The sequence below is a fragment of the Aristolochia californica genome, unplaced genomic scaffold (genome assembly GCF_029961685.1).
Source record: "Aristolochia californica isolate CCGP_79_NKW_82.1479 unplaced genomic scaffold, dmAriCali1.0.hap1 SCAF_11, whole genome shotgun sequence".
Classification (NCBI taxonomy): Eukaryota; Viridiplantae; Streptophyta; class Magnoliopsida; order Piperales; family Aristolochiaceae; genus Aristolochia; species Aristolochia californica.
In genome coordinates, this window is record NW_027181782.1 from 25,275,239 (window position 1) to 25,288,812 (window position 13,574).

A 13,574-nucleotide genomic window follows, 5' to 3' on the forward strand; every position below is an offset into this window, starting at 1 on the left:
TTCTCTATAGAAATTTCACTCACAAACCAATGTTAAGTATATGTGTTTGTTATCATAAAAATTTAGGTGCTTATAAGAATATTGAGCCGCAATTCCAGTACTACTAAGGTGTTCTACTACTATGCATAGGCTCGACTCTTTTGATTGTTGACTGTTTAATTCTTCAATATTTTAATTGAAGTGGCCAATTTCTTGCTATGCGGTCGAGTCCTCTAGCCCGTTTTATTCTACTTCTTCTAGGTTGGTTGCTGATTTATTTCTCTTATTCAATCAAATGGTGGTTGCTAGACCATTTGGATGGCGTGCATCTTAGTATGAGGTTCTTGTTTTCTTTTAATGTATAGACTATTCAAACAATCTTTTGATACATGAATGGATATGCTACTAGAGTTTTTCTTTAAGGGAGTTTTGAGTTGTACAACATACTTAATGCAGACCATTAGTAACTTGATTGTTTGTTGTCATCAAAATTATCTCAATGGGGATCTTGAAATTAATATTCTCCCTTTTTTATGAAGACAAACACTCATATGCACATAAAATATACAATAAAAAAAATGAGTGCATAAATACGAATGAACTTACATCGAATATAAAAATATAACTCAGCTTCACTCAAGATTTTTCTCCCTCTTGGTAAGCATTTTAATATGTTCACTCCAAATTTCTCCCCTTTTTGATATCGTAAAAAATATTTAATGGGGACCATAGGTAGACTTGCCTAATAGTAATGCCCCTGTCTCATCATGCAATGTTGTTTCAATGGCTATTGCATTTTACTCCCTCCCTTTTATGATAAGTACATAGGTATGTACTTATATTCCCCCTCAATTTTACACTCACCCTCATCGGTATGCGTGCAAGCATTCATAAATAGTCTAAAATAATATTATAATCAATGCACAACCCTCTTGTGAGAGATCTTGAGACCAATCTTTTATATTATGTTGATTTTTTGGATTCCATGGTAGCCAAGTAAATGATTCAGATGGTGAGGTAAGGAAGAGAGAAGGAGAAAAAGAGTGGAAGAGAGAAAGAGAGAGAGAGAAGGAACAAGAGGACTGTCAGAGGAGAGAAGAAGGAGACCACATAAGGAAGATTGGAGAGAGGATTAGGGTATTCTATGAATGCTCTAATCTTAATCCTTATACTTATTTATAGAGATCAAAAAGTAAAAAGTTACATTCCTACCCTTCATCATAATAGGTGGGATAAAAGCCAAAGAAGATAGATTATTTGCCTCGATGCTACTCAAGATCACTCATATCTTCTAATACTCCCCCTCAAGATGGCAGTGAGAAGACATTATATATTCTAGCTTGGTGCCTGTAGTGGTATTTGATGTAACCAACTTTATGAATATATCTGAACTTGCTTTTGAGATGAGACAGGCTTAAGACATATAGTGCCAACTTCCAGTTTATCTCTAACAAAGTGACAGTCGACTTCAATGTGCTTCATTCATTCATGGAAGATTGAGTTGGAGGCGATATGAATAGCCACTTGATTATCATAGTAGAGGTCCATAGGACCATATTTGTTGAATCCAAACTCTACAAGTGGAGATTTAATCCATAGAATATCTCCCTTTGCAGAATTACAAGCCTTAAGGCACAATCTATTGATCTTCCAAGACAGGTTTCAAGGGCTCCTTCAATTTGAATGCGATTCCAGTTGTGTGATCATGTGGTGTTCTAGAAAGAAGGACCCTCCATGGTGTACTTGGCCTTGTTTCTATGAAATCCAAGATTTAGCCAACTATGTTGTTTGTACCCGGAGTTAAGTACATAAAGCAGTCAATATTGTGGCTAACTCTCTTGCTAAAGAGGAGTTCTTCCTCCAATTCTTCATTATAAGGTATCCCTCTCATTGTTGTTCTTTCTTTGCCTTTGAGCTTAATAAAATTTGCCTTTTCTAAAAAAAAAAGGATCCAGGCAGGCTATGATATTTTTTAGGAATAAAAGTTGCATAGAGTTTGGCGAGGGTAAGGAAGTATGCTACCAACTTATTGTAGTAGAAAAATTTGTTGGGAGCTAAGCCTACAGAAACTCCTAAGGATGTTAGTCAAGCTTTGCATAGTGATGATAGTCCAAAATTCAAAGATAAGACAAAGATAAAAAAACTTGGAGAGGAAATTCATTGTATGTTACTATTAGGCGTTTATAGATATCCTTCGATATTGGAATGGTCAGCTAGTTCATAGAAGAGCCTAGAAGAGTTCTCTATGATGTGGCGTGCACTCTGAAGCATCTTAAGGGATCTCTAGGTCGAGGGGCCCCATCCAAATTTGTTTCCACCCCTTTGGGTTTAAAATATTAGCACCTTTTTTTCTTCTAAAAATAAAACTATGTAGTACATACACATCTTGATATTGTTGAATATTTTGATACAAATTATGTAGGTTCTAAACTCAATCAGAGATAACTAACAAGTATTGCACTTTTGTTGGTGAAATTTTGGTTACATGGTGTAAAAGAGAACTTTAGGATTATGGAGAAAGAGAATGAGAAGGAGAGAAAAGAGATGAAAATCAGAGTTTTTGAAAGACTCTATGTGGGGGTTGAGCTTGACTCCCAATGCATTTATAAGCTCCTTAAAAATAAATTATAGAAGTACCCATTGTCACTTAAAAAATAATTAAACCCTTATATCTCTCTATATACTTGTCCAAGTTACATAAAAATTGAACTAGAGAAAAAATTAAACACACAGAAAAAGATAGTGTGGCTTTTGGACTTTGTAGTAAGTGAAAGTTAATGATATTGCCCTTCAAAAAATTTTCTAACACATGAAAAATAAAAATAAAATGTAGTAGCTTGACCAAGTGCAAAAGCAAAGTACCAAGTCATGGCATATAATGCAAGTGAGTTGATGTGCATGTTTTAAAGACACTCATGGCTGAATTTGGTTTTGCTAAGAAGCCAATGATGATGTTTTGGAATAATCTAGTTGCTATATTTATAGCTATTAATCTTGTTTTCCACAAGCAAACAAAGCATACAAAAATGGATTGTCATATCATTATAGAAGCTATTATGTTAGGCAAGATTTGTGATTATTTGATTTTGTCTTTTATTCACTCCTACTAAGGTGAAGGGTATACTTATAATTTTGGTACTTTTGACATCTATAAATAAAACTTAAGGGGAGTGTTTGAACATGTCCATAACCCTATTCTTCCTCTTTTTTTTCCTCAGGTGTTCTAGTCTCTCTCCTCTCTCTTGGACGTATCCTTTTTCCCTCTCTCCTCTCTCTTCTTTTTCTCTTTTCTATCTTCTTCCTTCTTCCTCTGTCTTCTCTCCTTCGTCAAGATCATACTATATGGAATCTTTAAAGTCAATAGGGAGATTGGCTTTGTGTAAATTCATGTATTGAGCTACAAGTGGCCAAAGAGAGCCTGAATCTCTTTTGTGATTTTCCAGCTACTAAAATGTTGGAAGATAAGCTCAAGCCCACGCGACCAAGGAATGCCCACATATCTAAGATTATTATAAGGTGAGCCAAACGACCAAGGAAGACCCACAATATGGGCCCAAGCCCATAAAAGTAGGACCCACAATGATTACCATGAGCTGACATCCTTATCACATCAGTTGGAAGATCAAGAAGGACTCACACAAGTATCTTATCTTATGGTCACGTCAAAGAAGAGTTTTAGTTTGAGTTATGTTTGTCTTTTATCTATATTGAGTTATTTAATTATGTTAGGACTTATCTTTAAGTGTTAGAGTTTGGGTGTAATCGGGACAAGGTAGTTTTATTGTAATTGGACTACTACTTTCCTCTATTATAAATGGAGGTTCTTGTACTCTGATTACAACAAGTTATTGATGTCAATGAAGTATTTCACTTTTTCATAAATTTAACATGGTATCAGAGCAGGTTCTGTGAGTTGACTTGGTCAGCTCATGGAGGTAATGTGATTTTTTTCTCTAAACCCTAAACCCTAAGTCTAGCTTCGTAGTTATTTTTTTCAGTCCCTATACCCATTGTTTTCTTTGCATTTTTTACCTATATACGTAGTTTTTCATATTTAAAATTATATATTGACGGAAATATATTTGAGTCTACCTTACAAAGAAAAATGATTTGTTCCAATCGGAGTTATCTACAGAGAGATGTTGATATTTGAATGAACAAAGGTCAGATTTCAAAAAGGTTTGAGCAGTAGCAACAATCTTCAGATTCTGAGGTATTTTTTGCTATCAAGAACTAGACTTTATATGGATAAATATATATCAAAATAAATATCTATAAGTCTATTATTTTACCTATTCAACCAATTTTTTGTATGAGTTATCTACAAAGAGAAATAGATATTTGAACCAGTAAAGGTCAGATTGAAAAAGAGGTTCGAGCGGCAGCAGAAAGCCTCAAATTCTGAGGTATTTTATGCTATCAAGAAAGAGACTTTATATGGAGAATTATATAATAAAAGAAATATACATAAGTCTATTTTCTTACCTATTCAACCAATTCTTGGTATGATTTTTTTATAAGGAAATATTGTTCTTGGAAGAGTCGATGGTCATTCTGGAAAAAAAGGAGAAACAGTACTTAGTTCGGCCAGATGATAGAGACCGAAATCTATTAGATTATTTATATTCTGATAATTATATTTTATGAAGAAAATTTATACTTGGATGAAAGGTATTTAAGTATACTTTCATAATGATAAAATTTCATGTTAATCTGATCTATATTTAAAGAAATATTCGCATTGGAACAATCAAAGGTCATGCTGGTATTCTGTTACATTGAAAATCTGAATTTAAGCCGATTGTTTTGTGTCACTTTTTGAGTTGATATATCAGGAAAATATCTCACTTATCCCTGGTTTGAGGACTTATTTATACATCTTTGTTATTTTGGCCTATTGCTACATCTATGATATTTGGTTCAAGCTGGGATCACTACCATTACCTCCCAGCTTGAGGGGGGAAAAGTAGAAGAAGTACAATAAAAAAGTATTTTATTTCATATGTTGTGAATAAGTTTATTAGACAAAAATATTCAAGAAAGGGGGAGCACAAAAGATGAAGCTTGTGCATCTAAGAAGAAATTTTATATCGGATTATTTCATGGGTTTTTTTTACAAAGTTTATTATTTGGTTTGTGTTATATGTGTTGGAAGATGGTCGTGTTATATACAATTGCTGCTACTATGTCTCTTTGGGGACATTATTATGTTATGGACTCCATAGCATCACGAGTTAATAACTGGCGTAGGAATTAAATTATGTTATTTTCCTTTTTATGGAATTCAATTTGGTTTGGTTTGGTTTAGATGTCATGTGGCATGAACCAGTTGACCCATGGGTCTAACTTGTATCTCCATCCTCAACCCTATTTATGGGGATGTCAAGGTTAATGAAAGCAAGCATTGAGAAAATTAGAATTAAACAGGTCGGACTCTCCCTCAGAGGTCTAGGTCGGATTCTCCCTCTGAGGTCCAGGTCGAGCTTCCTTCAAAGCTCAATCATTCCATTCCGAATTCCACCATTCCACGTTCCAGAAACAAGAATCCTCTTCCAGCGTCAATACTCAATATGGAGGGAAGAGAGGAAAGAAGGGTGACTTGATCCATGGCTCGGGAAGATCCTAACATCTTGGTATTAGACAAGTCCACCCTTGGGGATTCCTCTTCCCCTGAGGATTTGCGGCAATTACTTGAGGAAAATCGTCAGAGGACAGAGGTTCAAGCTCAATCCCTTGATGAAGTGCGTCAGACCACATCTGACCTATGTGTGGCTTTCAAATCAATGGACGCAGCAATTCAAACCATCCTCTGGCGACAGGAAGACAGTGGCCTTCGAGCGCCGCCGCCGGCAGCCTACTCTTCGTCGGCTGACCACCATCAATATCCGCCACTACCACCTCCACCACCACTGCGCCACAACAATTCCCCTACGGGCCCTTTCGCACAGGGACCAAATTTGGTTCCCAAGTATTTCAAACTAGACTTTCCTACATATGATGGGTCTAAGAACCCCTTGATTTGGTTAACCAAGTGTGAGCAATTCTTTTATCATAAAAAAACACCAGCGGATGACAAGGTTCATTTGGCCGCATACCTCATGCTCGTTGAAGCGCTCCTATGGTACCACCAATTCCGAAATGACCATTTGGTTTAGGATTGGGCGACCTTTAGACAATCTTGCATGATGAGGTTTGGTCCTCCAGCTAGTAGCAATCCATTGGGAGAATTGATAAATTATAAACAGACTGGGTCATTAGAGGTGTACCAAAAGACCTTCCAAGAACATTTGGCCCACACTAGTTAGTTTGTCAGGCCCTCCCAATATGTTCAAATATTTATTGCTAGTTTGACAGAAGCTCTGCGTCTGGAAGTTGAATTATATGGTCCTACAGAATTGGACCACGCTATGAATTTATCCAGGGCAATTGAGCATAATCAATGAGTTCTGAAGGACCCACTGGTCAGAAAACTAGTTTGGCCAAGCAGGTACAATGCCACTGCACCAGCACCCTATTCAGGGCCTCCACGTTCTGGAGCCAGTGCAACATCGTGTACAGAAAGTTCTAACTCTATGCCACCAGCCCCTTACTTCAAACAATTGAATAGACAAGAGATGGAACAAAGAAAGGCCAAGGGCCTTTGTTTTAACTGTGATGAACAGTATGTCCAAGGTCACATATGCAAAAGATTATTCAGTGTGGTTCTGTGGGAGGATTGTGAGGACATATTACCAGAGGAAGACACTATGGAGATAGAACCAGAGGGTCCAGAGATTTCACTTCATGCCATGACTGGCTTGCACAGTTCTAACACCATGCAAGTTCGGGCCCAGTTGCATCATCTACAGTTACTAGGTTTAATTAACTCTGGCAGCACGCATAACTTCATCAGTCAGCCAACGACAGAACAACTTGGGTTAGTAATCTAGCAGCAGACAGGCTTCTCCGTCTCAGTGACCAATGGGGCCAAAATTTCCAGTGTGGGAATATCTACAGCCACCCACTTTGATATTGAGGGACACTCCTTTATTGTAGACTTCTTGGTGATTCCACTGGCAAGATTTGATTTGGTACTTGGAATTAAATGGCTCCAACTGTTGGGGCCTATTTTGTGGGATTTTCAGGCTCTGACTATGACCTTCACAGAGGACCAGCATCAAATCACATTGCATGGCACCCAAGCACCAGTGCCCTACGCACTTCAGGCCATTTAGGTCTAGAGCACCGACAACTGTAAGTTATATCAATTACTTATAGACTTTGATGATATATTTCATGAACCTACTGGTCTTCCGCCTATTCGCCACTGTGATCACCACATCCGATTGAAGATGGGAACTGAACCTGTGGTGGTTCGGCCTTACCATTACCCCCACCTACAGAAGGATGAAATTGAGAGGCAGTGCCAAAATATGCTTGCCCGGGGAATAATTCAGCCAAGCAGGTCTCCTTTCTCATCCCCAGTCTTACTAGTCAAAAAGCATGATAAGTCGTGGAGGTTTTGTGTGGACTACAGGCAACTCAATGCTCACACAATTAAAGACAAATTTCCCATTCCAGTGGTGGATGAGTTGCTAAATAAGTTACAAGGTGCCACTATATTTACCAAGCTGGACCTGAAGTCTGGCTATCATCAGACCCGCATTCATCCTTTAGATGTGGAGAAGATAGCGTTCCGCACTCACCATGGTCATTTCGAGTTCCTCGTGATGCACTTTGGTCTCTCCAATGCGCCTTCCACATTCCAGACCCTCATGAATGAGGTATTTTCCTCTCTTGAGAAAATATGTTTTGGTATTTTTTTATGATATATTGGTGTATAGAAAAAATTGGGACGAGCATCTTCAACACCTTCACCAGGTATTTACTCTTCTCCGCTCCCATCATTTGATTTTAAATAAGTCCAAATGTTCTATGGGCACCTCCGAAGTGGCATATTTGGGCCACATTATTTCAGCAGTTGGGGTGAAGGTTGATAGTAGTAAGATTCAGGCCATCACTGATTGGCCTCCTCCCACCTCCATTACAGCGTTAAGGGGATTTTTGGGCCTCGCTAGGTATTACAGGAAATTTATACGCAGCTATGGCTAGATTGCAGCACCGCTCAACAACCTACTCAAGAAAAATGCATTCACATGGTCCGAGACTGCGGCTCATTCCTTTTAGCAGTTGAAAGAAGCCTTATCATCAGTGCAGGTTTTGCAGCTACCGGACTTTGATGAGTTATTTTTGGTGGAATGTGATGCTTCCGATGGCGGTATCAGTGTAATGTTACATCAACAAGGACACCCGATCGCGTATTTTAGTCACCAGCTTGGCCAACACCATCACAAGTTAGTAGCTTATGAGAGGGAATTGATCGGTTTAGCTAAGGTAATACAACATTGGCGGCCTTATCTCTGGGGACGTCGATTTCTGATTCACACCAATCATTGTAGCCTCAAGTATCTTCTTGAGCAGCGCCTCACCACGTCCCCTCAGTAGCACTGGTTGAGTAAACTGGTGGGGTTTGACTTTACCGTGGAGTATAAACCTGGGAGTTTGGATGTGGGGGCTGATGCTTTATCTCGCCGAGACATTCTAGAGCCGCACTTACATGCTATCAGTCAACCCAGAGCTCTCTTGTTGGATTCTATTAGGGAGGAGACACAACAGTATCCGAAACTTATTGCATTATATCATGAGATTCAGCATGGGACATCGGAGAAATATTGGATGATCCAGGATCGTCTTATCCTATTCAAAAACCGAATTTTTCTGCACCACATGTCACCACTTATTCACAACATTCTCTTTCCATGACAATACACATGAGGGCGACAAAAAACATATTTTCGGATCAGTCGGGCCTTTTATTGGAAGGGTATGAAGCGCAGTATAGCAGATTATGTGGCGGCTTGTCAGAGTTTTCAACGGAATAAAGTTGAATCATTAAGTCCAGCTGGGTTGCTCCAACCACTTCAGCTACTGTCACAAGTCTGGTTAGATATTTCCATGGACATCATTGATGGCCTTCCCTCTTTGTCCGACAAATCCGTTATTTTTGTAGTGGTTGATCGTTTCTCAAAGCATGGCCATTTCCTTCCTCTGGCGCATCCTTACACAGCAACTCACATAGCTCAGCTATTCATGGATAATATTATCCGATTACATGGGATGCCTACCTTCATTACCAGTGACAGAGACGCCATCTTTACCAGTACATTCTGGAAAGAACTATTCAAGCTGCAAGGCACAACGTTGGCGTTCTCTTCTACCTATCATCCGTAGACTGATGGACATACCGAGGTCGTCAACCAGACGATTGAGATGTACCTTCGTTGCTTCGTGGGGGACTCGCCTAAACAGTGGCTCGCCTGGGCTGAATTTTGTTACAACACCTCCTACCATAGCGCATTCCGAACTACTCCATTCAAGGTAGTATATGGTAGAGATCTGCCTCAACTTTTATTGTATGAACCGGGTGCATCCAAGGTAGCCACTTTGGACCAAGCTTTAGCAGAAAGGGATGCCATGGTCAATGAGGTGCGCACTCATCTTCAGGAGGCCCAGCATACTATGAAATTATATTATGATAAGAAGTATCGAGAAGTATTCTTTTCTCCTGGAGATTATGTATAGCTGCGTCTCCAATATTACAGGATGCTTTCACTGAAAACCTCCAAATGCCACAAGCTCTCTTTGAAGTATTATGGTCCCTTTTCGGTGATGGATCACATTGGCATAGTCGCCTACTGCTTGCAGCTTCTGCCAGAGGCAAGGATCCACAATGTGTTTCACGTCTCCCAACTGAAGCCCTTCCAGGGTGACTCTCCCTTGTTGCACACCCCTCTACCACCACTACATGAGGGACGTGTCCTTTCTACTCCAGGGTAGGTGTTGCAGGCTCGTCACATTCAGGGCAATTGGGAGATACTAGTGCAGTGGGCTGATGCTGACCCCAGTGACACTACATGGGAGCCCTTAGCAGATTTCAGAGACCTATACCCCGCTTTCGAGCTTGAGGACAAACTCTTTCTCCAGGAGGGGGTGATGTTATGGACTCCATAGCATCATGAGTTATCAATAGGCGTAGGAATTAAATTATATTATTTCATGAGCCAGTTGACCCATGGGTCTAACTTGTATCTCCGACCTGTTTAATTCCAGGTCGAGCTTCCTTCAAAGCTCAATCATTTCATTCCGAATTCCTCCATTCCATGTTCCAGAAACAAGAATCCTCTTCCAGCGTCAATACTCAATATGGAGGGAAGAGAGGAAAGAAGGGTGACTCGATCCATGGCTCAGGAAGATCCTAACATATTATTGAAGAAGAGGTGGCTTCATATCATCATTTATTTTACCCCATCAAAAAATATCACGGTTGGGAAACCATGACGGAGGATACCCTATAAAAAAATATCATGGTTGGGAAGGCCCACAAGATGGGTCGAAGCCTATAAGAAGTAGGACTCACAATGATTACCATGAGCTGGCATCCTTATCACATCAGTTGGAAGATCAAGAAGGACTCACAAAAGTATCTTATCTTATTGCCACGTCAAAGAAGAGTTTTAGTTTGAGTTATGTTTGTATTTTATCTATATTGAGATATTTAATTATGTTAGGACTTATCATTAAGTGTTAGAGTTTGGGTGTAATTGGGACAAAGGTAGTTTTATTGTAATTGGACTCTACTACCTTACTCTATTATAAATAGAGGTTCATGTACTCTGATTAAAGTAAGTCAATGAAGTATTTATATTTTCAATAAATTCAACATGGTATCAGAGCAGGTTTTGTGATTTGACTTGGTCAACTCATAGAGGTAATGTGATCCTTTTCTCTAAACCCTAAACCCTAAGTCTAGGTTCGTAGTTATTTTTTTTCAGTCCCTATACCTATAGTTTTATTTTTCATTTTTTTACCTCTATACGAAGATTTTTAATATTTCAAATTATATATTTAAGGAAATAAATTTGAGTCTAGTTTCCAAATAAAAATAACTTTTTCCAATCGGAGATATCTAGAGAGAGATGTCGATATTTGAATGAGCGAAGGTCAGATTGAAAAAAGGTTCGAGTAGCAGCAACAATCTTTAGATTCCGAGGTATTGTTTGCTATCAAGAACTAAACTTTATATGGATAAATATATATCAAAAGAAATATATGTAAGTCTATATTTTAACTATTCAACTAATTTTTTATCTGAGTTATTTACAGAGAGAAATCAATATTTGAAGCAGCAAAGGTCAGATTGAAAAAAAGGTTCGAGCCGTAGCAGAAAGCCTCAATGTCCGAGGTATTTTATGCTATGAAGAAAGAGACTTTATATGGAGAATTATATATCAAAAGAAAGATACGTAAGTATATTTTCTTACCTATTCAATCAATTCTCGGGATGAATTTTTTATAAAGAGATATTGATCTTGGAAGAGTCGATGGTCATTCTGGAAAAAAAGGAGAAACAATACTTAGTTCGGCTAGATGACAGAGACCGAAATCTATTAGATTATTTATCTTATGATAATTATATTTTATGAAGAGAAGTTATACTTTGATGAAAGATATTTAAGTTTAGTTTCATAAGGAGAAAAGTTTGTGTCAATCTGATCTATATTTAAAGAAATATTCGCATAGGGAGAATCAAAGGTCATGTTGGTATCCTGTTACATTGAAAAATCCGAATTTAAGTAGATTGTTTTGTGCCACTTTTTAAGTTGATATATCAGAAAAATATCTCACTTTTCCTTGGTTTGAGGGCTTATTTATACATCTCTGTTATTTGGTCTTATTGCTATTGTTACTAACCATTGCTCGAAAAGATCGACCTTTTAGCGAAGGCTCAACTTGCATATTAAAGATAGTCCCATCCCAACACTCCCCAGCATGGGGAACACCCGTGTAAAAATACAAATGGACAATCCCACCTATACGGGGATGGCCAAATACAAAGTCCCACCTATGTGGGGTGGAACAAATGGGGGGAGCGGGACTCGAACTCGAGACCACCTGCTCTGATACCCTATTACTAACCATTGCACTAAAAGATCGACCTTTTAGCGAAGGCGCAACTTTCATATTAAAGATAGGCCCATTCCAACATCTAAATCTAAAATGTTTGGTTCAAGTTGGGATCACTGCCATTAACTCCTAGCTTGAGGGGGAGAAGTAGAAGAAGTACAAGAAAGAAGTACTTTATTCTACAAGAAAGAGGTATTTTATTCCATATGTTGTGGATGACTTTATGTGACCAAAATATTCAAGAAAAGGGGAGCACAAAAGATGAAGCTTCTGCATCTAAGAAAAGAAATTTTTATCGGATTTTGAATATTTAATATGGTCGTTTCATATTCAGCTGCAACTATTATGTCTCTTTGGGAACATTATTATTGAAGAAGAGGTAGCCTCATATCATCATTTATTTTACCCCGTAAAAAATATCAAAATTATTTGTGGTTGGAAGTCCGTGACGGAGGAAATTATTATTATATCTATGTTATCCTCCCCTGTAATGGCTTTTATGACTCCTACCACTTGAGAATCGTTGTCCTGTGGAGGGACACGGTGGTGGACACTACAAAGCAATGCTGATAGACACACTACCGATAGAAGACAGAGTGAGCCCTACATCCAGCCGTAGGACTGGAGTACGAAGCAATGGCTTACTGGCTAGGAGTGATTTTTACTCTCACTTATATTATGCCGGCAGGACCTCATGGAAGGACGCAACTGCGTGAGGGGGAATGTTGAAAGATGAAAGCATATTGGAAGATGTGCCATTTTATACAAAAATATTCTATACATCATTTGCAGCAAGTTGGGAGTTCAGATTGTTCTCTCGCCCCCAGCTTGAGGGGGAGTGTTGGAAGATAAGCTCAAACCCACACGACCAAGGAAGGCACACATATCTAAGATTATTATAAGATGAGCCACACGACCAAGGAAGGCCCACAAGATGGGTCGAAGCCCATAAGAAGTAGGACTCACAATGATTACCATGAGCTGGCATCCTTATCACATCAGTTGGAAGATCAAGAAGGACTCACAAAAGTATCTTATCTTATGGTCACGTCAAAGAAGAGTTTTAGTTTGAGTTAGGTTTGTCTTTTATTTATATAGAGTTATTTAATTATGTTAGGACTTATCATTAAGCGTTAGAGTTTGGGTGTAATTGGGACAATGGTAGTTTTATTGTAATTGGACTCTACTACCTTCCTCTATTATTAATAGAGTGTTATGGTCCCTAGCCATGGATCTAGTAACTCGGCAAGATACTGATGAATCCAGCACGTTACAAGGTTTTAAACACTGTAAGGAACTAAGAATTTCGTCTCCAACCACTCTAAGTTGAAAACAGGATTCCTTTTCTCTCACGTATGGATTCCACCACTATTCACACAGGTAAATTAAAACATAATTCTAACCTGCTGAACTTAGGAAAATAAAATCTCTAAGTTACCTCTTTGAATACCACGTCAGCCAGAATTTGAAATTCTTCTCCTCTGTTTTGCCATGAGGGAAGAAGAGTCCTCTGTTTTTCCGTGAGGGACGAAGATGTCTTCTTCTTACAGCAGTGAACCACGAAATTCCTTCCCCTTCCTCCTGGTTCCGTT